The sequence below is a fragment of the Pristis pectinata genome, chromosome 29 (assembly GCF_009764475.1).
Source record: "Pristis pectinata isolate sPriPec2 chromosome 29, sPriPec2.1.pri, whole genome shotgun sequence".
In the NCBI taxonomy this organism is placed as follows: domain Eukaryota; kingdom Metazoa; phylum Chordata; class Chondrichthyes; order Rhinopristiformes; family Pristidae; genus Pristis; species Pristis pectinata.
In genome coordinates, this window is record NC_067433.1 from 6,805,400 (window position 1) to 6,830,232 (window position 24,833).

At 45.7% G+C, this 24,833-nt stretch overlaps 1 protein-coding gene across 2 annotated transcripts in view; it reads left to right on the plus strand.

Moving 5' to 3' along the window:
• The first annotated feature begins 3,910 nt into the window (after positions 1-3,910).
• The window catches only part of hk2 (hexokinase 2), a 100,797-nt gene continuing 79,874 nt past the window's right edge, over positions 3,911-24,833 (plus strand). The window contains exon 1 of one of the 2 annotated variants that reach the window (XM_052041226.1): positions 3,911-3,928. The gene's annotated coding sequence lies outside the window, so the exon portion shown is untranslated. Of the gene's footprint in view, positions 3,929-16,439; positions 16,549-24,833 lie in introns of those variants that run through there. The other variant, XM_052041225.1, reaches the window with a different exon arrangement.

Genomic DNA, 24,833 nt, shown 5'->3' on the forward strand with positions numbered 1-24,833 from the left:
CTATGCCCTTATGAATGTGCAATGTAGCTAGCTAGTAAATACGGGTAATTTAGGTGCTCCAAACGTTTGCGGAAACAGCCGTCGGCATTTAACATTGACGTTTCCTTGGTTGAGATATTTTTGCTTTACGCGTGAGTTCAGCTGCAGGGTGATTCTTCCGGCCCTCAGCCTGTCTGGGTCCCCAACTCATTGCGGGTACATCTGTCAGGCGTGCTGCTACAGCACCGTGCCCTTGCGTTCAGAGGGCAGTTAATTATACGATGTTTAACCGTTTAGTTGCCAGGAAACCACAGGAATAAATAATAGAGCAGAAAGAGCACTATCTCCCCTCTAATCATTCAGTCTAGATTAAGGGTGTCGATTCCAAACGTCAACTGTCCATTTTCCCACACAGATGTTGCCTGACCTGCTGAGTTTCTCCAGCAACTGCAGTCTCTTGTATCTCCTAAATACCTTTCTCCGCCACCCAAGGTCCAACCTCTAAGTTCCCACCCTTTCCAAATCGACTCTGGTTACCGTCTTCTGACGTTCCCTAATCAACCTGTTATCCACGGGCTACAATTTACACCTTAACCCCCGCAAATCAAGTCTTTGAGGGACTATTTGATTTCCCCGTGCGGAATAGAACGAGCGGGGCGGGGTGCTATCTTGTCGGAGCAACCTGGTAACAATGGGCCGTGTGGCGCAATTTTGCAAAGTCACACGACGCTGTATAATTGAGAAACTTTATAGATTGAGACTACGTGCCTGTTCGCACCATTTCCCCAAATGTCGACAGTTTCTCACTTTCCAGTTCCCTCTTCTGAGTATTAAACATTAACTGGAAAAATAATACTGGAAATTACGTATGACCAATTTGACAGCAGATCTTAATCGTCCGTGAACCAAACCACATTGATCACACCTTATTCAAGCAGAATAACAGCAAAATAAGGCAAGAATTCTCCCCGCCTCCGTAATGTCTTCAGACCGAGACCAAATTGGAGTTACATTTCTAAGAGGGCGAGAGAACAATGTTATTCCAATTCCGGATAACAGCTGGCGAAATGATTCGTCTGACTAACGCTACAAGCGAAGCTAGTATCCTGGGAATGACTGCTAGAGCCTTTTCCTAACATTCCAGCATTCTTGATCTCGGAGAATAACTCAAGGGAAATAAAAACACAAAATGCTGGGGATAGTCAATAGATCGGATGATATCTGTGAGGAGAGAAACAGGGCTAAAGTTTCAAGTCAGTGACCCGTTGTCAAAATGGAAAAGTGAGGGAATAGGTGTGCAGGAAGGGGTGAAGAGAACAATGCCCTACTGAGGTCGTCCTGATAACACTGTTGCTTTTTCTGCTGTGCTGTCTAAGAGGGGAATATAGTTCATCATAACTGATCTGCCAGGAGGACAGAAAGTTGAAGAAGGGCAATTCCACAAAGAAAACATGCTGGAGTATGAAATGCAGAGTTGTAAAGTGGGAAGCACAGTGCAAGCTCTCACCTACAATATAATGCATAACAATGTTCAGAACATTGGCATGCTTGTTGAGTGTTTAAGTAAGGGATAATTATTGTTAGAACACCAGAGACAACACCCCTCTCTTTGAAAACGCCATGAAATCCTTTTGCATTTACTTGAGGGAGCAAATGGAACCTTACTTTAGCATCACAGGTAAACAAAGGCACCTCCAACAGTGCAACAGCTGAGTGTAAGGTGGAATGTCGGCCTTAATAGAAATTGGAGTTCACAATTCTTTGAAACAGTGATATGAATTCAGTCCACTGACATTAACCAAAGTTTTAGAACACACTGGTCCTGATCTTGAAGCCCTCCAAGAATGAACCCAATGCATTGTTACTTCCCCTTTAAGATGGCGTAATGTTACTGAAGATTGGGATATTTAGCAAGATAGCAGTAAGAATTGCATTCTACCTGTATTTAGATAATCTCCTCCCCAAAATCCACAAGGTGGACTGTCCCGGCAGACCTATTGTCTCCACATGCCCTTCCCCCACGGAGCTCGTATCCTCGTACCTGGACACTATCCTGTCCCCCCCGTCCAATCCCTTCCTGCCTACGTCTGTGACAAATCACACACTCTCCAACTCTTCCATAGCTTTAAGTTTTCCGTCACACACAACCTCATCTTCACCATGGACGTCCAGTTCCTATACACCTCCATTCCCCATCATGATGGCCTCACTGCCCTCCGCTTCTTTCTTGACCAGAGACAGAACCAGTCCCCTTCCTACTAACACTCTCCTCCGCCTGGCTGAACTTGTCCTCACCCTAAACAACTTCATTTTTGATTCCTCTCACTTTCTACAGACTAAGGGTGTAGCTATGGGCACTCGCATGGGCCCCAGCTACGCCTGCCTCTTCGATGGCTATGTTGAACAGTCTCTGTTCCAAGCCTACTCCGACTCCATCCCTCAATTCTTTCTCCGCTATATCGACGACTGCATTGGTGCCACCTCTTGCACCCATGCAGGACTCAAGAGTTTCATAAATTTCGCCACAAATTTTCACCCTGCTCCCCAATTCACTTGGACTATCTCTGACACCTCTCCCTCCTTCCTCGATCTTTCCATCTCCATCTCAGGAGATTCCCCATCCACTGACATCTTCTACAAACCCACTGATGCCCACAGCTGCCTCGATTACAGCTCCTCCCGCCCTGTCTCTTTCAAGGATGCTATCCCATTTTCTCAATTTCTTCGCCTCTGCCACATCTGTTCCCACGATGAGGCTTTCCACTCCAGGACATCCGAGATGTCCAGCTTCTTTACTAACCGTGGCTTCCCCCCTACTGTGGTCGAGAGAGCTCGCACCCACATCTCTGCCATTTCCCGCACCTCTGCTCTCACCCCCAACCCACCCACTCCAAGACCCAACAGGGATAGAGTCCCCCTTGTCCTCGCATTTCATCCCACCAGCCTACACATCATTTTCCGCCGCTTCCACCATCTCCAACGGGACCCCACTACCAAGCATATCTTCCCCTCCCCACCCCCGTCTGCCTTTCGCAGGGACCACTCTCTCTGCGACTCTGTAGTTCACTCCTCCCCCCCCACCCCCACCCATTCCACTCCCACCCCGGGATCTTTCCACTGCCCCTGCCATGGGTGCAACACCTGCCCCTGCACCAACTCCATCCAGGGACCCAAACAGTCCTTTCGGGTGAGACAGAGATTCACCTGCACTTCCCTTAATATCATCTACTGCGTTTGGTGCTCCAAGTGTGGCCTCCTCTACATTGGCCAGACCAAATGCAGACTAGGTCACCGTTTCGTAGAACACCTGCGCTCTGTCTGTAACCATGACCTGCATCTCCCTATTGCCAGTCACTTCAACTCCCCTTCGCAGTCCATCACAGATATATCAGTCCTCGGCCTCCATCACTGCCAGGAGAATTCCAAGTGCAAAATGGAAGAACAGCACCTCATTTTCTGTCTTGGGACCTTTGCAGCCTATTGGCCTGAACATTGAATCCTCCCACTTTAAGTAATCCCCACAACCCCTCTCCCCCTACACTCCAACCCCCTTCCCTACCATGCCTCTTTTGTGCCCTTTCCTAGCTGATCTCTCTTTTTTTCTACCCCCCTTTTTTCCACCTTGCCTTTGACCCATCCCCCGGTGGATCTACTCTCCCCTCTTCCCCCGCACCTGCCTATCACCATCTCTTACCTGCATCTACCTATCACCACCTTGTGGCCACCCCGCCTCCTCTCTTTTGTCCACCTATCACTGCTCTGCTTTTCCCTCCTATATATTGGGCTTCCCCTTTCCCTATTCTCCTATCTTCAGTTCTGAAGAAGGATTCTGACCCAAAACGTTGACCGCCTGTTTCTCTCCACGGATGCTGCCTGGCCTGCTGAGTTCCTCCAGCATCATCGTGTTTTTCATCTAGATTCCAGCATCTGCAGTCCTTTTGTTTCTCAGGTACGAGATATACTTTTGAAGAGTGATCACTGTTTTGTAGACAAATATAACAGTCTGTAACAGCAACGAGATAAACGGTAAACAGGACTTCCTGTTCTTTTACAGAGAAACACTGTTTTGATTTAACATAACATGTCAATAGTAGCACTTCTGCCAATGCTGTAGTCTGTCAATCATCACTGCTGTGAAGCATTGGCTATGATAATGTGCTGATAGCTTAAAGTGGAGCTTGGAACTGCAACCTACTGCCACTAACTGATTTAATGCAGTATTATTGGTAACAACAGTATCAAAACATACTGAGGGCCAAATTTAATACCTGTCTGTTTTAGTTAATAGATTTTATTTTCTTGAGATTTGTTCAATTTACATTCCCTGAATGTCTGAACTTTTTCTTGATTTCTCAACACATTAAATTATTTGGAATAAGATTATTGTTATGTGTTTGATACTATTGAATTATGTCAACCAGGACTTTGTGGTAATCAATTGCTGGCTTACTGTTCAATAAACCCTCAGTGATCATGTCTCCATTATTCATTCGTCAGCGCTATCATTCAACATCAGCTGCCACCTTTAGACCAAACTAGTTCTGTACCCCACTGATTATTGATGCAAGGTCAGAGGTGATGAGCTGCTGCTTTCACGGTAATACTTATCGATGTCATTAAACCAATTACATTACCTGAGTAACTTCTCTGTATTTAGATAATTTGAGACCTGGACTCCCTACAGCAGGCACCTTAATGCAGATGAAAGGTCCCATCAAAGCTGTCTCTGCAAAATCTTCCAAATTCATTGGAAGAATAAGTGAAGCAATGTCAGTGACCTCTCCCTCCTCACTGCCACTCTTTCTTGCTGGCCCTCCCCATCCATTGCTCCTTCTGAACTTCTGCCCCTCCCTGCTTTCCCTCCTTACCTGTTCTACTCCACCTACCTCGCTCCATTCTCCGTATATCACTCTTCTCTTTCCCCACCCCTCACCCTTCTCCACCTCTTCTCCCTTGCTTTTTCCTCCCTCATTTCCACCTTCCACCTGTCCCTCCCCTCCAGCCTCCCTATTCATCTCCCATTTCATTTCTCCCCCCCCCTCTCTCTGCCTCCTCCAATCCATCCAAAGTATCTATTTTTCTGATGTTGTTCAGTATTGCAGTTTATGAGGAACTGTTGATTTTTAATCAGTTCTTGTTTCTATGCCCTTAAGAATGTACTATGCTCTGTAGGTAGGTGGTAAATATTATTAATTTCAATGCTCCAAATGTTGGTGGAAACAGCTGCCGGCATTTAACATTGACATTTCCCTGAGATATTTTTGCGCTTTATACTGTCTATCACCCCTCTATCTTTCAGTCCAGATGAAGGGTCTCAACCTGAAATGTCCACTGTCCATTTCGCCCCACAGATGCTGCCTGACTCGCTGAATTCCTCCAGCGTTTTGCACCTAGTTGCTGACGTCCCCCAATCAGCTTGTTATCCGTGAGGTATAGGTTGCACTTAAACCGCAGCAAATTAAGTTTCTGCGGCACTGTTTGATTTCCCCATGCAGAATATAACGAGGGGGGCGGGGTGCTATCTTGTCGGAGCAACCCGGCCGCTCCTGCCCACGTAACAATGGGCCGTGTGGCACAACTTTGAAAAATCTTAGGACGCCGTATCATTGAGAAACTTTGTAGATTGAGGCTACGTGCCTGTTTGCACCATTTCCCCAAATATCGACAGTTTCTCATGTTCCAATTCCCTTTTCTGAGAATTAGTTACTAGCTGGAAAAATAATGCCGTAAAATATGTATGAGCAATTTGATAGCAGATTTTAATCGTCACACTGTTCCCAAGTATAGTGGGTGTAAAATTAGGCAGGAACTTTGAACACAATTTCTCTGGTATTCTGCCTGTCTTTGCAATGTCTTAGGACAGAGACCAAATCACAGTTACACTTCCAAGAGGATGAGAGCTTGAGCAATATTATTCCAGTTCCCGGGTAAGAGCTGGCAAAATAATTCCACTGACTAACACAACAAGCTACACTAGTGTCCTAGGGGAACCTTCTCCTGACCTTCCAGCATTCTTGATCTAGTAGGATACTTAAAGGAAATAGAAACACAAAATGCTCGGGATACTCAACAGGGCAGATAGTCTCTGTGTAGCGAGAAACAGAGCTAGCCTTTCAGGTCAATTATCAGAACTGGAAAAGTGAGGTAATAAGTGTGTGGGGGTGGGGTAGGCGGCAAGAACAATGTCGCGATAGGGTGGAGACCAAGGTTGTCCTTGTGATACTGTTGCTTTGTCTGCTGTGCTGTTCAAGAGGGGAAATGTTCATCACGACTGATCTGTCAGGAGCAGAGAGATGAATGAGGGAAGCTTCAAAAGTAAAACAACATGCTGGACTAGGAACAAACAGGAAAAACTGGTTCTATGGAATTGTTGAAATCAGTATTGAGTCCTGGGGGTTGCAACATGCTGATCAGTTTATTTAATGTAATTGGAATAGTGTAAGAAGTCAAAGACAGAGAAGTCAAAGTGTTGGAGAATTAAAGTGACAAACTCAAGCTTTGGATCACCCTTACAGACTGAACAGAGGTGTTCTGCAAAATGGGAACCATGACTGGCAGACAAAGTTCTCTTAATTCAAATCTAACTCGGTCCCAGTTGATGAAGTAATGTCCTGTAATAAATTTGGAACTGCTCATTTAGATAATAGAAATAGAGCACAGAACAAGCACAGGAACAGGCCCTTCGGTCCATGATGTCTGTGCCAATCATGATGCCAAATTAAAGTAAACCTATCTATCTGCAAATGATCTATATTCCTCCATTTCTTGCCGGTTCATGTGCCTGTCTAAATGCCTCTTAGATGCCACTATCACGTCTGCTTCAACCACCACCCCTGGTGGCGTGTTCCAGGCACCTAGGACTCTCCATGCAAAAAAAACTTACCCTGCACATCTCCTTTAAACTTTCCCACTCTCACCTTAAAGCTATATCCTGTAGTAATTGACATTTCTACCCTGGGAAAGAGACCCTGACTATCTACCCTATCTATGCCCTCATAATTTTATAGACCTCTATCACATCTCTCCTCCGCCTCCAATGCTCCACAGAAACCAGTCCAACTTTGTCCATCCTCTTCTTATACCTAATACCCTCTAATCCAGCTAGCATCCTGGTGAACCTCTTCTGTACCCTCTTCAAAGCCTCCACATCCTCCCTGTAATGGGGTGACCAGAATAGCACACAATTTTAATTTTGTCCCTCCACTGCAGAAGAGACCACATTGTGAATGCAGTACACTAAACTGGAAGCAGTGCAAATGAATTGCTGCTTCGCCGAGAATGATTGCTTAGGTCCCCCTGAATGGTCGGAAGGGAAAAGGTAAAAGTGCAAGTGTTTCACATGGGGAGTGGTTGGTGGAGGTGAAAGTCATGGAAGAATTGACTCCTTTGGAAAAGGGATGGCATGGGAAAATAGGTCTGCTGGTGGAATCACCTCGGAAAAGCTAAGTGTTTCTTTTATCTTTTTTAGTGGGTTTTAAGTGTAGAGCTTAGTTTTTAAGAGGGGTGTAGTTTACTAGGGTTAGTTTGTTGTTTTAAGGTGCTTTTAGTAGGGTTGTAAAAGTTTTTAAGTGCTTGAGTGGGGGGGCTGGACTGCGCAGGCACGGGGCGGGCAGCTTAAAAGGCAAACAGCCTCTAGAGCGGGCAGCGTCGGAGCGGGCGGCGGAGTGAGAGGGAAGCAGAGTGGTCGGGCTTTGGCACAAGGGGCTTCGGCACACAGGGACTTCGCTAAGAGGAAGCCGGTAAGCCTGAGTACGTGCTGCTGAGATATAAGGTGAGGTCTGGTGGGTACTTTTTATCTTGATTTGTTGTAACTAATCTGGGAGCAGGATATGGGGGAGACAGTTAGAGCAGGGATGTGCTCCGTATGCAGTATGTGGGAGGTCAGGGTCAGCACAGTTGTCCCTGATGACCACACCTGCAATAGGTGCGTCCAGCTGCGGCTCCTAGCAGACTGAGTTAGGGAATTGGAGCAGCAGCTGGACGAACTACGGATCATTCGGGAGTTGGAGGCAGAGGTAGATAAGAGTTATCGGGGAGATAGACACACTGATAAGACAGGAGGAGAGTAACTGGGTAACTGTCAGGAGAGGGAAAGGGAGCAGGCAGAGAAAGCAGAGCACCCCTGTGGCTGTCCCCATCAATAATAGGTATACCGCTTTGGATACTGTTGGTAGGGATGACCTACCAGGAACTAGTTGCGGAGGTCTGGTCTCTGGCACCAAGGGTGGACCCTCAACTCAGAAGGGGAAGAAGGAAGAGAGGAGAGTGGTAGTGATAGGGGATTCTATAGTCAGGGGGATAGATGGGATTTCTGTGGGGATGATCGGGAATTCCGGATGGTCTGTTGCCTCCCTGGTGCCAGGGTCTGGGATACCTCAGATCGGGTTCAGGTTATTCTCAGGAGGGAGGGCGTGAACCCAGATGTTGTGATCCATGTAGGGACTAACGATGTGGGCAGGAAAAGAGAGGAGGTCCTGCGTAAGGAGTTCAGGGAGTTAGGTGCTAAGTTGAGGGGCAGGACATCCAGGGTAACAATCTCAGGATTGCTACCTGTGCCACATGCGAGTGAGGAGAGGAATAGGAAGATTAGGCAGATTAATACGTGACTGAGGGGATGGTGCGAGAGGGAGGGCTTCAGGTTTATGGATAATTGGGATTTGTTCCAGGGAAGATGGGATCTGTTCCAACGGGACGGTTTACACCTGAACTGGAGGGGTACTGACATTCTTGCAGGAAGGTTTGCTAATGCTGCTCGGGGGGGTTTAAACTAAATTTGCAGGGGGAGGGGATCCAGAATGAGAGAGAGGATAGCAAGATGGAGGGTAGAGGACAGGTAGGAACGACACAATTTTGGAACATTAATACGAATGGAGAGAGGAGAAATGGGTTAAAAATCCTATATCTGAATGTACGGAGTGTCAGGAATAAGGTAGGCGAGCTTGAAGCTCAGATACGAATGGGTAAGTATGATGTTGTTGGGATAACAGAGACATGGCTGCAAGGAGATCAGACCTGGGAAATGAATTTTCAAGGGTATACATGCTATCGTAAGGACAGGAAGGTGGGCAGAGGGGGTGGGGTGGCCCTGTTGGTGAGGAATGAGATTCAGTCCCTTGCAAGGGGGGACACTGAATCAGCAGAAGTAGAGTCAGTGTGGATAGAACTGAGGAACTGTAAGGGCAAAAAGACCCTAATGGGTGTTATCTACAGGCCTCCAAACGGTGGCATGGATATTGGGTGCAAGCTGAATAGTGAGTTAATGTTGGCATATGGCAAGGGTAATGTCACAGTAGTTATGGGGGATTTCAATATGCAAGTGGACTGGGAAAATCAAGCAGGTACTGGACCCCAGGAAAGGGAGTTTATAGAGTGCCTCCGGGATGCATTCTTGGAGCAGCTGGTACGAGAGCTGACCAGGGAGAGCGCTATGCTGGATTTAGTGCTGTGTAATGAGCAGGATTTGATAAGAGAACTTGAAGTAAAGGAGCCATTGGGAGGTAGTGACCATAACATGATAAGTTTTTATCTGCAATTAGCGAGGGAAAAGGGCAAATCAGAAGGGTCAATTTTGCAGTTGAACAAAGGAGCCTATGGAGCCATGAGGGAGGAGCTGGCTGAAGTTGACTGGGCGGGCATCCTAGCAGAATTGTCAGTGGAACAGCAATGGCCGGTATTCTTGGGAATAATGCACAAGGTGCAGGATCAGTTTATTCCCCAGAGAAGGAAAGACTCAAAGAGGGGAAAGGGGCCACCGTGGCTGACAAAGGCAGTCAGAGATAGCATTGTGTTAAAAAGGAAGAAGTATAGCAGAGCCAAGCTGAGTGGGAAGATAGAAGATTGGGAAATTTTTAAGGTGCAGCAGAATTTAACAAAAAAGGTAATTCAGGAAGAAAAAATGAGGTAGAAGGCAAGCTAGCCAGGAATATTAAGGATAGCAAAAGCTTTTTTAGGTATGTGAAGGGAAAGAAGTTAGTTAGGAACAATGTTGGGCCCTTGAAGACCGAATCGGGTGAAATTATTACGGGAAACAGGGAGATGGCAGTCAAATTTAATAAGTACTTTGGATCTATCTTCACCGGGGAAGACGTAAGAAATCTCCCAGAAGTAAGGATGGACAAAAGGCAGAGGGTGACAGAGGAACTGAAGTGGATTGACATTAGGAAAGAGATGGTGATGGGTAGACTAATGGGGCTGAAGACTGACAAATCCCCAGGTCCAGATGGTCTGCATCCCAGGGTACTAAAGGAGGTGGCTCTAGAAATTGTGGATGCATTGGTGATCATTTTCTGATGTTCCTTAGATTCGGGGACAGTTCCTGAGGATTGGAGAATGGCTAATGTTATCCCACTTTTTAAGAAAGGAGGGAGGGAGAAAACGGGGAACTATCGTCCAGTTAGCCTAACATCTGTGGTGGGGAAGATGCTAGAGTCCATTATTAAGGATGAAGTAGCGGCATATTTGGATAGCAATGATAGGATCGGGTCGAGTCAACATGGATTTACCAAGGGCAAATCATGCTTGACTAATCTACTGGAGTTTTTTGAGGATGTAACCAGGAAAATAAACGAGGGAGATTCAGTGGATGTTGTATACCTCGACTTTCAGAAGGCATTTGATAAAGTGCCGCACAGGAGATTGGTGGGTAAAATTAGGGCTCATGGAATTGGGGGGCGGGTATTAACATAAATAGAAAACTGGTTGGCGGATAGGAAACAAAGGGTAGGGGTGAATGGATGTTTCTCAGAATGGCAGGCCGTGACTAGTGGGGTGCCACAGGGCTCGGTGCTGGGACCAGAGCTGTTTACGATCTATGTTGATGATTTAGATGAAGGCATTGTGAATAACATTAGCAAGTTTGCTAATGATACAAAGTTGGGTGGCAGTGCGACATGTGTAGAGGAAGTTAGGAGAATTCAAGGTGATTTGGATAGGTTGGGTAAGTGGGCAGATACTTGGCAGATAAAGTTTAATGTGGATAAGTGTGAGGTTATCCACTTTGGGAGCAGGAACAGGAAGGCGGATTATTATCTGAATGGTGTGGGGTTAGGTAAAGGGGAAATACAAAGGCATCTAGGAGTCCTTGTTCATCAGTCACTGAAAGTGAATGAGCAAGTGCAGCAGGCAGTGATGAAGGCTAATGGAATGTTGGCCTGTATTACAGGGGGAATTGAGTACAAAAGCAAAGACGTTCTTTTGCATTTGTACAGGGCCCTGGTGAGACCACTCCTGGAGTATTGTGTACAGTTTTGGTCTCCAGGGTTAAGGAAGGATATCCTGGCTGTAGAGGGCATGCAGCGTAGGTTTACGAGGTTAATTCCGGGGATGTTGGGACTGTCTTATGCTGAGAGGATGAAGAGATTGGGATTGTACACGCTGGAATTGAGAAGATTGAGAGGGGATCTGATTGAAACATACAGGATTATTAAGGGATTGGACAAGATAGAGACAGGAAATATGTTCCAGATGTTGGGGAAGTCCAGGACCAGGGGACATGATTTAAGAATAAGGGCTAGGCCATTTAGGACAGAGGTGAGGAAAAACGTCTTCTCCCAGAGGGTCGTGAATTTGTGGAATGCACTGCCTCAGAGGGCAGTGGAGGCCAATTCTCTGGGCACTTTCAAGAAGGAGCTAGATAGGTTTCTTATAGATAGGGGAATCAAGGGATATGGGGACAAGGCAGGAACAGGATATTAATTGTTGAGGATAAGCCATGATCTCAAAATGGCGGTGCAGACGCGAAGGGCCGAATGGTCTACTTCTGCTCCTATTGTCTATTGTCTATTGAATCTCATTAAATGTGGTAGAATTTACATGGGATAATCCATTGAATGTGGAGACTGGTGGGGTGGACATGAGGACAAGTACGCTGGTTGGAGGAAAGGTGGTGAGGGCAGAAGAACCACTGTTGAGAGCTGGTCAACCATGGTGTGGTTAAGGAAGAGGAAGACAGCACTGCTGTAGAAAGTCTCACCATCTGAACATATACAATGGAGATGGAGAAACTGGGAGGATGGAATGCAGTCCTTACAGGAAGCAGGATGGGAGGAGGTGCGAATATAGCCGTGGGAGTTCTCTTCCAGTTTAGTGCTATGCATTCTGTGCCTTTAATGGAATTTCCTCTATGTTAGAGGAATCAAATGCGGATTGGATTTGGATTTGCACAAGGGTGACTCTGAGCTACCAGTCACTTGCCACTTCAATTCTCCATTTCACTCCCGATCTGATTACTCTGTCTTTGAAATTCTAGGCTGTTCCAACAAAGCCCAACATATAGTTGGTGAACTGCCTCGCATCTTCCATCCAGGCACATTGAGCCATTGGGACTCAATTCAACAATTTCAGAAAACCAGCATTTCCTGTTTTTGTCGGAACTAGTCACTTCTGTTGCACAATAATCAACCTGCAACAGTAATGAAAACAAAAACTCAGTTTAGAACATAGAACGTAGAACAATTACAGCAGAATTCAGGCCCTTCGGCCCACAAAGCTGTGCCGAACATGTCCCTACCTTAGAAATTACTAGGCTTACCCACAGCCCTCTATTTTACTCAGGTCCATGTACCTATCTAACAGTCTCTTGAAAGACCCAATCCTATCAGCCTCCACCACCATTTCCGGCAGCCCATTCCATGCACTCACCACTCTCTGAGTAAAAAACTTACCCCTGACATCTCCTCTGTACCTACTCCCCAGCACCTTAAACCTATGTCCTCTTGTGGCCACCAATTCAGCCCTGGGGAAAAGCCTCTGACTATCTACCCTATCAATACCTCTCTTCATCTTATACACCTCAATCAGGTCCCCCCTCATCCTCCATCTCTCTGTTTCTGCCTGTATTGGAACAGGTCAGTCCCTCTGTGATACTGGCTCATTTTCTCACTCTTCATTAGCATAGCCTGACCTGCAGGGCATGTCCTACAGCTCTGTATTTCACAACGTTTACTTTCCTTTAGTTGTACCCGCATTCTCTATCTATTATGGTTTTATTGTGCCTTTATCCAGATTCGCCCTCTCTAACTGCCCCATTAACCCATAGATTGGGTGTCCTTGTTTATCCCCACAGTAATCATCAAAGATGTTGCAATTATATTTTGCTTCCCTCCCCACCTGCCATAAAACAACTTATTTTTTCTTTCCCAGCTCTGACACCACAAGGTCTTTGACCTGAAAAGTCTGTTTTTTCTCTCCACAGATGCTTCCTGACTTCCTCAGTGTTTCCAGCATTTTCTGTTTTTAAGCCACCTGATCTGCTGAGTATTTCCTGCATTCTCATTTATTTCATGTTTCTAAAACCACTTCGTTCTGCAGCTTACAGTTCCAGCCTGTTGCTCTCATACTATTTCCTAATTTACCTACATTTCTATACAGAAGGAGGCCATTCAACCCAACAGGTGCAGCAGAGCAATCCCATCAGTCCAACTCACCCTCTCCTGTGTTACCCCTAGCGCTACAATGTTTTCCACTCTCACTTGCCTATTAAGTTCCCTTTGATTCTTTGTTTGCCACCAAGCACTAACTTACAGTAACCTGTTAATCTACTGACATACCTTTGTGGTGTGGGAGGAAATTGCTGGGAATCCACATGTACATGGGCAGAAAGTGCAAACTCCACACAGACCGCACCTGTGGCTGGATCGAACTTGGAGCTTTGGAACTGCACCCTGTTCTTTTTTTCTCTTGAACTGGTCTCCTTCACCTTCCTCTATTTACTCTCCTCTAGATAAAACAAATATGAATTTGTTTTCTTCTTGTAGACGGCACTGAAAGTAATTGGTTTCACCCTGGCACAGTCAGTTCCTTTGTTCTCTCCACCCTCCCCCTCTCTGCAACTTAAAACATGTTTGGTTTCTCACTTTTCCATTTATGATAAAGGATCATTAACCTGAAATATTAACTCTGTTATTCCCTCCATAGGCACTGCCTCACCTGCTGAGTCACCCCAGCATTCTGTGCTTTTATTTCCAGCATTCCATTTTGTTTTGGCTTTTCAGTAATATAATGGGGAAATCATTGCTGGGTTGTGACGTATGAAGGCATAGAAGCAACCAACGATTCTTGGGATGAGGGACCCCAGTAACAAGGATAGATTGGAGAGGGTCTTTGACAGAGGGGTTGAGGGCTAGAGATCACAGTTTGAAAATAATGGGGAAGAGAATTAAGAGTGACATGAGGAAAAGCATTTTTTAAGCAGCACATGTTTGGAATCTGGAATGGACTGCCTGTAGATGTGAAGGAGGCAGGTTCCACTGTGGTCTTCAAGGGGGAGTTGTACGGTGAAAAAAGTTACAATGCCATGGAGAAAGGGCTGAGCCTGGAGCTAGAGAGTTGGTTCAGTAGAGAGTAGGTGCAAACATGATGGACCAAATGACCTCCTTCTGTGCTGTAACCATTCTGTGATTCAGTACACTTGTCTAAGTACAGGCCAAACTCCAAGGCATTATTGACTTGTTCATTGAGGCATATGAGAGAATGGGCTTTACATGCTAAACAACCGCAAAACAAGTGTCCTCTTCCAATCTGTCCCTGGCTACACAATCCGAATTCCGCTTGGACAATAGAAGTCCAAGATGAGACCCTGGAAAATATGGACCACTTGCCACATCTTGGGAACCATTTCTCAGCAAAGGCAGACTTTGATGATGAAATTCCCCACAGCCATAGGCGTGTGGCCTAGCCATTAGTCATCTGTGGGAAAATGTGTTTTCACATCAAGACCTCAAACCCAGCACTGAGCTCATGGTCTACTGGACAGCAGTGATGCTAGCCCTTGTACAGAGACAGATTAGCAACAGTGGACATCTCAAGGCATGGAGAGCTTCCACCAAAATCCTCCAAATCCATTGGCAGGATAGACAAACCAATATCAGCATCTCCTCCAGATCAACATCCCCAGCATTGAGGCACTCAGCTTTTGTGTTGGCTACGTATTCCATATGTGGGACATCAGTTCTGTCATGGCAAGAGATTATTACCAGGAGGACCAAGTAACCCACACAATAATGTTCACAAAGCCTCCTTGAGAAAATGCAATATCTTCCTGCTGGTTGGAATCCCTGGCATGTGACAGTTTAAAGGAGAGAAAGAACATTCAGGATAGTATTGAGAATCCCGACTCCTTGCATTGGGAACTCACAGAATTGGTGGAAGGAATACACCACCTCATAAACTAAGTCAAGCACCTCCTGCCCCATCTGGGTAAATATCTGTGTTTTATCATTGGTCTGACCATAGAACCCACGGAATTAGAATGCAAGCAAGTCATTTCCAATCCCAAAAGACTGCCTGAGAAAAGGTAGACTAGTTTTCTAGAACACAATGTGTGCTGACTTCTTTTGAAATCCTTGCATTCCCAGAATCCTTGCTGTTCCTGCAAGTACTTAGTTGCTGCTGTGGTGATTTAAGTTAGCTGAACGAAGGGATCAGTGAATGTATTAAGCTCAGCTGATCCTTTATAAAGGAAGGCTCCAGGATGGTTTGTCTCTCTGTCTTTATTTCACATGTGTATTAACATGATCAGGCCTGGCTATGGGTGATGTTCTAATGCAGCTGCTCCCAGCCACAGCATCCTCACGCTTTGCATCACAAAACTGAGCTGCTTGCATTGGGGCACCCACATGGTATTCACCATTTTACAAATCAATTTAAACTGTGTGGCCAAGTTAATGAAGATGGAGAGCTAGGTAACAGATTAAAGAGCAGGCTCTTTAAGGTTGTACTCTCTGTATTACATCCAGTACCGCATGCTAGTGATATCTCAATTGGAGGTCAGGTGAATGTGTAGCTAAAAAGATAGTGTAAGAGGGAGGGCTTTAGACTTCTGGATGACTGGCCCTGTTTTGAGGAAAGAGGGACCTGCATAAACTGGACGGGTTGCACCTGAACTGGAACAGGTCCAACATCCTTGTGAGGAAGTTTCTGGTGCTATTGGGGTTTAAACTAATTTGTCAGGGGAATGTTTTTGGTGGGGTGGGGAGAAATGCAGTCAAATGTAGAAGGAAAAGTGTCAGCCCAGTAAGTAGAGTATACACAGGCAAGAAAAGGCACTTAGGAGGAATGCAGGGCTCAATTACATCTATTCTAAAGCAAGGAGTGTCGATTGGCACATGGACATAATATTGTTGCTATTACAGAGACGTAGCTGAAAGAAGGGCGGGACCTGCAACTCAACATTGCAGGGTTTAAAATCTTGAGCTGTGATGGGGGCAGGGGATGGGGAAATGTAAATGAGAAGGTGACATTGCAATATCGATTAAGGAATCTGTTACTGCAGTAAAGATAGAGGATATCAGAGGAGGCTTTTCAAATGAGGCCATGTAGGTAGAGCTTGGATACAAAAGTGGGCAGTCACTTTGTTGGGGCAGTACTACAGGCCTTCAAACAACCAGCAGAGAACAGAGAATCAGATATCTAGGCAAATCAATAGCGTAGTGGTTAGCGCGATGCTATTACAGCGCCAGCAATCGGGGTTCGATTCCCGTCGCTGTCTGTAAGGAGGTTGTACGTTCTCCCGTGTCTGCGTGGGTTTCCGCCGGGTGCTCCGGTTTCCTCCCACATTCTAAAGATGTACAGGTAGGTTAATTTGGGGTTTAAAATGGGTGGCGCGGACTTGTTGGGTGGGAAAGGCCTGTTACCACGCTGTAACTAAAATTTTTTAAAAAATTTAAATTTAAAAAGATTAGACTAGTGGGGGGGGGGTGGGGGGGAGGCGATTTCAACTTCCTCAGTATTAACTGAGATCACAGAGTGAAAGGCTTAGGGTAGAATTTTTAAAGTGCATCCAGGAGAGACTTTTGGGCCAATATAGGGATAGTCCCACTGGAGAAGTGGTGATGCTGGATCTAATCTTAGGGAATATAACCAGCCAAATGGCTGGAGTGTCAGTGGGAGAGCATTTTGAAGATAGTGACCATATCTCTGTAAGTTTTTTATGGGACAGGATAAGGATGGATTAGAAATTATTAAACTACAGAATCGGGGAAGGCTGATTTCAAGATTATGAGACAGCACCAGGCAGAAGTAGACTGAGAGCTGCTACCTGCAGGTAACTCTACATTTCCACAGGTGGGGATTATTCAAAAGTGAAATAGTGAGTCAATGTGTTCCCATTAGGGTGAAGGGTAAGGACAGAAAGTCCGAGCAACTCTGGGTGTCACTGTAGTGTAGCGGTTAGCGTAACGCTTTACAGCGCCAGCAACCCGGGTTCAATTCCGGCCACTGTCTGTAAGGAGTTTGAACGTTCTCCCCGTGTTTGTGTGGGTTTCCTCCAGGTGCTCCGGTTTCCTCCCACATTCCAAAGATGTACGGGTTAGGAAGTTGTGGGTGTGCTATGTTGGCGCTGGAAGTGTGGTGACACTTGTGGGCTGCCCCCAGAACACTCGACACAAAAGCTGCATTTCACTGTGTCTTTCGATGTAAATGTGATTAATAAAGATATCTTATGTTATCTAATATCACTGAAAACAGGCGAGATCTTCGGGAGTATAGAAAATATAGGAGGTACTTGAAAAAGAAGTTAGGAGGGCAAAGAGGAGCATGAAATATCGCATGCAGACAAGAGAAAAGAAATTCCTAAAGGCATTTTCTAAAGGCAAGAGGAGAACCAGAGGAAGAAAAGGGACCATTAGAGACAAAGGAGCAATCTCTGCAAGAGCCAGAAGATGTATAAATGAAATTTTTCTCATCTGTGTTCACTAAGGAGAAAGACATTGTAGTTTGAGAAGTTGGCAGGAGTTGGGGGGGGGGGGGGGGGGGCGCGGTGGAAACAGCGAATTCTAGAACAAGTTACCATTAACAAGGGAGAAGTGCTAGGTCTCTTAGCAGGATTGATGTTGGACGGATCTCCGGGGCCTGATGAGACTATCTCGGGATGCCATGGGAGGGCAAAGGGAGCAGTTGGTGGGATTATGACACTGGCCACAAGTGAGGTTCCAGGTGATTGGAGGACAGCAAAAATAGTAATCTGATAAAAGCAGGGAGGATAAACCAGGTAATTGCAGGTCTGTTAAGCCATAGATGGAGCGGCGTGTGCAGTTCTGGTCCCCACATCATAGGGAGGGTGTGATTGCAGTGGAGAGGGTGCAGAGGGAGATTCACCAAGATGTTGCCGAGGGTGGAGTGGTTTCGGTTATAAGGAGAGATGGATAGGTTGAGTTGTGTCTGCTTAGAGCAGCAGAGGCTGAGGGTGAACTAACAGAGGAGTACAAAATTACCGGGCAGTTACTGGGTAGAGAGTAGGAAATGTTTCCCTCAGGCAGAGCTGTCTAAAACTAGAGAGAATATGTTTTGGGGAAGGGAGGGGGTGTTGAGGGGATCTGAGTGAATCTGGAACCCTGCCTGAGACGCTAGTGGAGACAGTACTTATCCCAACACTCGTATCACTGAGGCAAAGAAGGCTGCAGATCAAGTGCTGGCACGTGGGATTAGTATGTAAAGGACATAGAACAGTACAGGAACAGGCCCTTCGATCCACAATGTCTGTACTGACCATGATGCCAAATGAAATTAAACCTGTCTGCCTGTACATGATCCACACCCCTCCATCCCCTGCACATTCATTTCCCAATCTAAAAGTCTCTTCAACACCACTATGGTATCTGCTTCCACCACTATCCTCGGCAGCCTGTTCCAGGCACCCACCACTCTGTGTAACAAGAGAACTTGCCCCGCACATCTCCTTTAAACAGCCCCCTTCGCACCTTAAATGCATTTCTACTTGGGAAAAAGGTTCTGACTGTCTACCCTATCTATGCCTCTCACAATCTTACAAACCTCCATCAGGTCTCCCCTCAGCCGCTGATGCTCCAGAGAAAACAACCTCAGTTTGTCCAACCTCTCTTTATAGCACATGCCCTCTAATCCAGGCAGCATCCTGGTGAACCTCTTCCGCACCCTCTCCAAAGCCTCAACATCCTTCATCTACACAATACTCCGAGTAGGGGTGGGTGGGAGTAGACAGGGTAGAACAAGGGCCTGTTTTTATGCTGTATGACTCTATGCCTCTAATAAGGTCCAGCACTAAATGTTGTTACAGCGGGTGGACGTGCAGTACGTGATATTGCGCGGACTCGCTCATTTAATCCCTGGGGATTTACTATAAATGGAATCACATCTCTGCGCCACTTTTACTTGGGAGGAAGCAATATCAGCAGCTACGGTTTAATTACCAGCTCTTTTATTTGATAGGATGCTTTTAGTACAAACTTGGAGGGTCAGAATGCAAAGAATCGTGGAATAGATTTTCCGATCGGCGAAACGTGTCTCGAAGCACTTGCTGACTGGACATTGCAATCGCTCGGATGTGCCGGCTCTTTATCATTGAGCCGGATCCACAACCATCCGGGCCAACGGGTTTATGAATCAAATTAAGATTCTAGAAGAAATATTAGCTACAGTGTCTATCTCAAGGCCAACGAGTTGACACGATAACCGCTCTCTTCTCCACAGACTCGGCCTGAGCTGCACGTCCTCAGCATTTTATGTTTGCACATGTTCTGATGCAAATTTCTACAGCCGGCGCGCCAAGTCAAAACTCCGCCAGCGTGTTTTGAATCTTAAACCTGATTAATTTGAATTTCTAGCACTTGCAAGCTTAATTTTAACCGTTTAATACCCGGCCAGTCTCCCCCCCCCCCCCCCCCCCACAGGCTGATTCTGCATTCTTTCCTCAAATGTTTAACAAGGTCAGGTCCAATTTTGATCGTTCGCTGTACATTTTATATTAAAACAATGTGGTAGGAAGGTTGCTCTATTTCGATGCTTTGCGTACTGCGCTTCAGCATACACGTGACAAGCAGCCTCGGTCACTTTCCTAAGGTGGACCCTCGAGTCAAGTCTATTGTCATATGCACGGGTACCATGAGATAAAGGTACAATGAAAGGCTTGCTTGCAACAGCAGTATCACAGGCAAGTAGATTCAGACAACAGACAAAGCATAAATTATACTAGAGAATGAAGAAAAAACTGGAAAAAAGACACTAGTGCAAACCTCCCAATCAGAGTTAAGTCTATGGTAGCCCAAGAGGTGGTCCGTAGTGTTCGGTTGCTGAGGGAGGGTTGGGGTTGTGCGGGTCGGTTCAAGAACCTGATGGTTGCAAGAAAGTAGCTGTTCCTGAACCTGGTGGTGTGGGGACTTCAGGCTTCTGTACCTACTGCCCAACAGTAGCAGCGAGAAGAGGGCATGACCTGGATGGTGGGAATGATAGATGCTGCCTTCTTGAGGTAGCACTTCATGTAGATGCTGTCAGTGGTGGGGAGGGCCGTGCCCGTGATGGACTGGGCTGTGTCCACTCCTCTCTGCAGCCTCAGGGGTCAGGAGGACCTTCCAAGCTTCAGTGGGTTCTGAGGAGGGTGGTTTGGCCAAAGTGGGAACCGCAGATAGAACATAGAACAGTACAGCACAGTACAGGCCCTTCGGCCCGCAATGTCGTGCTGACATTTTATCCTGCTCTAAGATCTATATAACCCTTCCCTCCCACATAGCCCCCTATTTTTCTATCATTCATGTGTCTATCTAAGAGTCTCTTAAAATGTCCCTAATGTATCTGCGACAGGGAGAACAGGAGGTGGCTACAGGGAGATGCTGCCACAAGGAGAACAGGAGATGGTTGATGGGAGGGATGGGCTGTCTCCTTCTGGGCCTCCGTGTGCTTGGGACAAAGAAACTGGAAGTTCACAGAGCTATCCTAGATGTTCCACCCTCTTCAATTTGAATGGTCACATATCAAGGATTCCCATGTTAGTGGGGATGTTACATTTTTTCATAAGGAAGAAAATTTCTGGGAGCATTTTGAAAGGGATCTGAGGAGGATTCTTTTTTCCCACCCAGAGGGTGATTTGAATCTGGAACCCTGCCTGGGGGGCTGGTGGAGACAGATACTCAGCAGCAAAACTTGAACCACCAAGGCACAGAAGGGACATTTTTTCCGAGTGTCAATCAGTCATTTCCCCTAGTAACCTCATGCCATGATGGACCTCAGCGGAGTGTGTGTTCAGGAGTCTGGTGTCGGGAACATGAACCATGTGGCCTGACCATTGGAGATGGCCAAGTGTAGTTATAGCCTCAATTCTGGGGATATTGGGCAGTGCCCAGTAATGTCTCACTTATCCTGCTAGTGGGTTTGGAAACCTTTGTGGAGACGGTATTGATGGTGAGTCTCCAGTGCTTCGAGTTAGCTTACGTTTCCAAAGCATGCAGTTGGGGATCACTACTGCCTGATCACGTGGCATTTGGGGCCTTCCATCTTCGAAAACTCTTTTCGTCAGGCTCTGCTGGAGAACTGGATTCAGTGCTGAGTCTCATCATTGATTTGCTGCCTTCATTGAGAGGTAGGGTGAGGTCCTGAATGTGATCCACATCCATCAGGATCACGTCGTAGGCACTTATTATTGGGGCAGTGCTTGCAAGTTGGTTTTGTGGATGTCTAGTGCAAGACGCATTCTCTTGTATGCTTCAGTGAGTAAGTCAATGATGATCCGGTAATGCTAATGTAAAGGCAGCTGGTTGCTAACATCGCCCAGTAAGGTTCTATAAAGGGGGACAGTAAAATTCCCAAATGTACATGTTGCAAAACACGTACTTAGAATATAGATCTAACAGAATGTCATTGGTGCACATTGCCATGGCAACACCGTGGCAACGGCCCAGGAGGCTATTTGATTGGTCTGCTGCTTCCAGCTGTACTGCAGCAGCATTTGTGAGCATCTGTCTCGTGACTGCGTGGCAGATGCTGGCACATGTTTGTCTGAATGAGCTGGTATGCATAACATCCTCCTGTTACCTTAAGGCAGGTTTTCAGAAGACATAATCATTTGCCAGCAAAGTGCAGTGAGTGCAGAATGGTTTCCTAACACCAACTGTATACATAAAATCAATCCCATTTGCTTACAACATCGATTGCTCAGGGAATTACTCATTCACCTCCGTTCTGCTCATTGCTGTCAGTATAAATACCCTTAACTATACCTCTCAATTTATTCTTAACTATTTAATAGAAAGCAGGATTAAAAAAAACTTTATAGCTTATGTGGGGAAGAGTAACCCAACATGTCAGACTTTTGCAGAAGCATGGAGAAACACAGAAATCTGAAGCTAGCTGGCACATGCTGCTGTGTTTTACCTGCACAGCTGCTCTACTCACCACTGAAACCAACAGTGAGGCGGTGATTCACTGAAGACTCAGGTGCACTTCACAGCCACGCCTCAGCTTCTTGTAAAGAGGGCAGGCATATGAACAGCAACCTCATTCAATTGAATGGGGATTTTGACTTTATGGAAAAAGACAAACATTGAGTAATTTTATTTTACTTCACAGATTTAAATTATTTATTAGCAATTTACTCTATTTTAATTGCATTTTTTTATCATTTCAATCTATTTCAATAGTATTTAAATGTCTCTGACTTACTGACTAACTGGCAAGAAGTCAACTACTGTGATAGTGTTCAGGGTACTATTGCCAAAGTCTGTCACCGCTTGGAACCTGGTTCACCTTCTGGGTGCCACTTGGGTGATGAAGGTTGGCTTGCCCAGTTCCCTGGGTCTGGAAATAGTATGTGCAGATGGGAAGAACAACAGATAGTGAGGGTTGGATCCAGGACTATACATCCCAATGGGTTTCTATATCAAATTAGCACATTTAAGGAATAAAACAGAGAAAGCTGGGAAGACTCGGCAGATCAGCTGACATCTATGAAGATAGGAAGAGTTAAAGATACAGATTGATGAACAGAGAGTTGGTGTCGAAGTCCATAGGCCCCTATAGATGGCAGCACAGGTAGATAAAGTGGTGAAGAGGCAATATGGGATATTCACCTTCATTAGCCGAGGCATAGAATATAGATGCAGGAAAGTGACAGTACCACTGTATAAAACTTTGGTTAGGCCAAAGTTGGAGTACTGTGTGCATTTCTGGTTGCTACAGTATAGGAAAGACATGATTCCACTTGAGAGAGTGCAGAGGAGATAAAACAGGAGGATGCCTGGGATGGAGTGCTTCATTTATGAGGAAAGGCTGGATAGGCTGCGCTTGCTTTCCTTGGAGCAGAGAAGGCTGAGTGGAGACCTGATAGAGGTGTACAAAAACATGAGGGGCACGGTAGTGTAACAGTTAGCATAATGCTATAACAGCACCAGCAATCGGGGTTTAATTCCCACCACTGGCCGTAAGGAGTTTGTACATTCTTCCTGTGACTGTGCGGGTTTCCTCTGGGTGCTCCAGTTTCCTCCCACATTCCAAAGACGTACGGGTTAGTTGGTTAACATGGGTGTAATTGGGCGGTGCGGGCTTGTTGGGCTGGAAGTGCCTGTTACCATGCTGAACAAATAAAGTTTAGAGATAGAACTAATAGCAGGAAACTTTTCCCCTTAGCAGAAATGTCAATAACCAGAGGGTGTAGGCTTAGGGTTAGGGGTAAGTTTAGAAGGGATCTAAAGAAGAATATTTTCATCCAGAGGCCTGAGGCAGTGACTCTCACAACATTTAAGAGATACCTGGACAAGCACTTGGCACAAAATGCTGCTGGTAAATGGGATTATTATAGATTGGTTCTTAATGACCAGCATTGATATGAACATAAGAAATAGGAGCAGGAGGAGGCCATCTGGCCCATCGAGCCTGCTCCGCCATTCAATAAGATCTTGGCTGATCTGGCCGTGGACTTAGCTCCACCTCCATGCCTTTTGTTCATAACCCTTAATTCCCCTACTATGCAAAAATCGATCTAACTGTGTCTTAAATATATTTAATGAGGTAGCCTCCACTGCATCCCTGGGCAGAGAATTCCACAGATTCAGTGCTCTCTGGGAAAAGCAGTTCCTCCTTATCTGCGTCCTAAATCTACTCCCTCAGATCTTGAGGCTATGTCCCCTAGTCCTAGTCTCATGGTGGGTCAAAGGTCCTGTTTTGTGCTGTACAAGTCTATGAGGTAGAAATAGATGAGTGAGAACCGAGGAGAAGGAAAAATGTGCTGGAACGGGAGGTACAAAACACTGTTGTTGCTGGAAATCTGATATAAAAGCAGCTATGGAGGGAAATGAACAGTTGATGTTTCGGGCCGGGACCCTTTCATCAGGAAAAGGAAGAGGGCAGAAGCCGAAACGTCAGTTGTTTATTTCCCTCCAGATACGTGCTGAGTTCCTCCAGCATCTTGTGTGTGTTACTCCTGCATCCCAGCATCTGCAGTCTTCCTTGTGTCTGGAAATATATGAAAATGTTGAATTCATTGTTGAGTCCTAAGGGCTGTAGTGTGCCTTGTGGGAAGATGAGATGCTTTCTGATTATCTACATCATTATTTCAAGGTCTTGAAATTGTTTTCCTCAGTTTGAATGGTGGGAAAATGAGTTTGGGAAGGAGGTGATTGTTGACCTTAAGCTAATATTGTAGCATCAAACATACTTATTGCAACTCATCAGTCCCTGTGCCATCACTTTACATGCCTGATAATGGGTGAAGAGAACATATATCACTTTACATGCCTGATAATGGGTGAAGAGAACATATTTGTGGCTGTATAAATATCTTCAACCTGATTAAACAATCTGCTTTCTGTCCTGGATTGGCAGTACCATTCTGGGACAGTATGGACTTGATTGAGGACTTTCCCCATCAACAGTCCTTAAAGTAAAATAAGAATAATATCAGCCAGGATTTGTAACTGGCCTTTGCTGATTTATCGCAATCAATAGTTTGTATAAAATTTTTGAAAGATAATCCTCAATGTCACATTGCATGTTTACACATTTAAGAACAAAGTATATAGAAAACAATTAATTGGTGCTACATTGCTGGGATTTTTATTGCTTCACCAGTGGTGATCATGCCTTCTTCTGTCTAGGCCTTAAGTTCTGAAATGTCC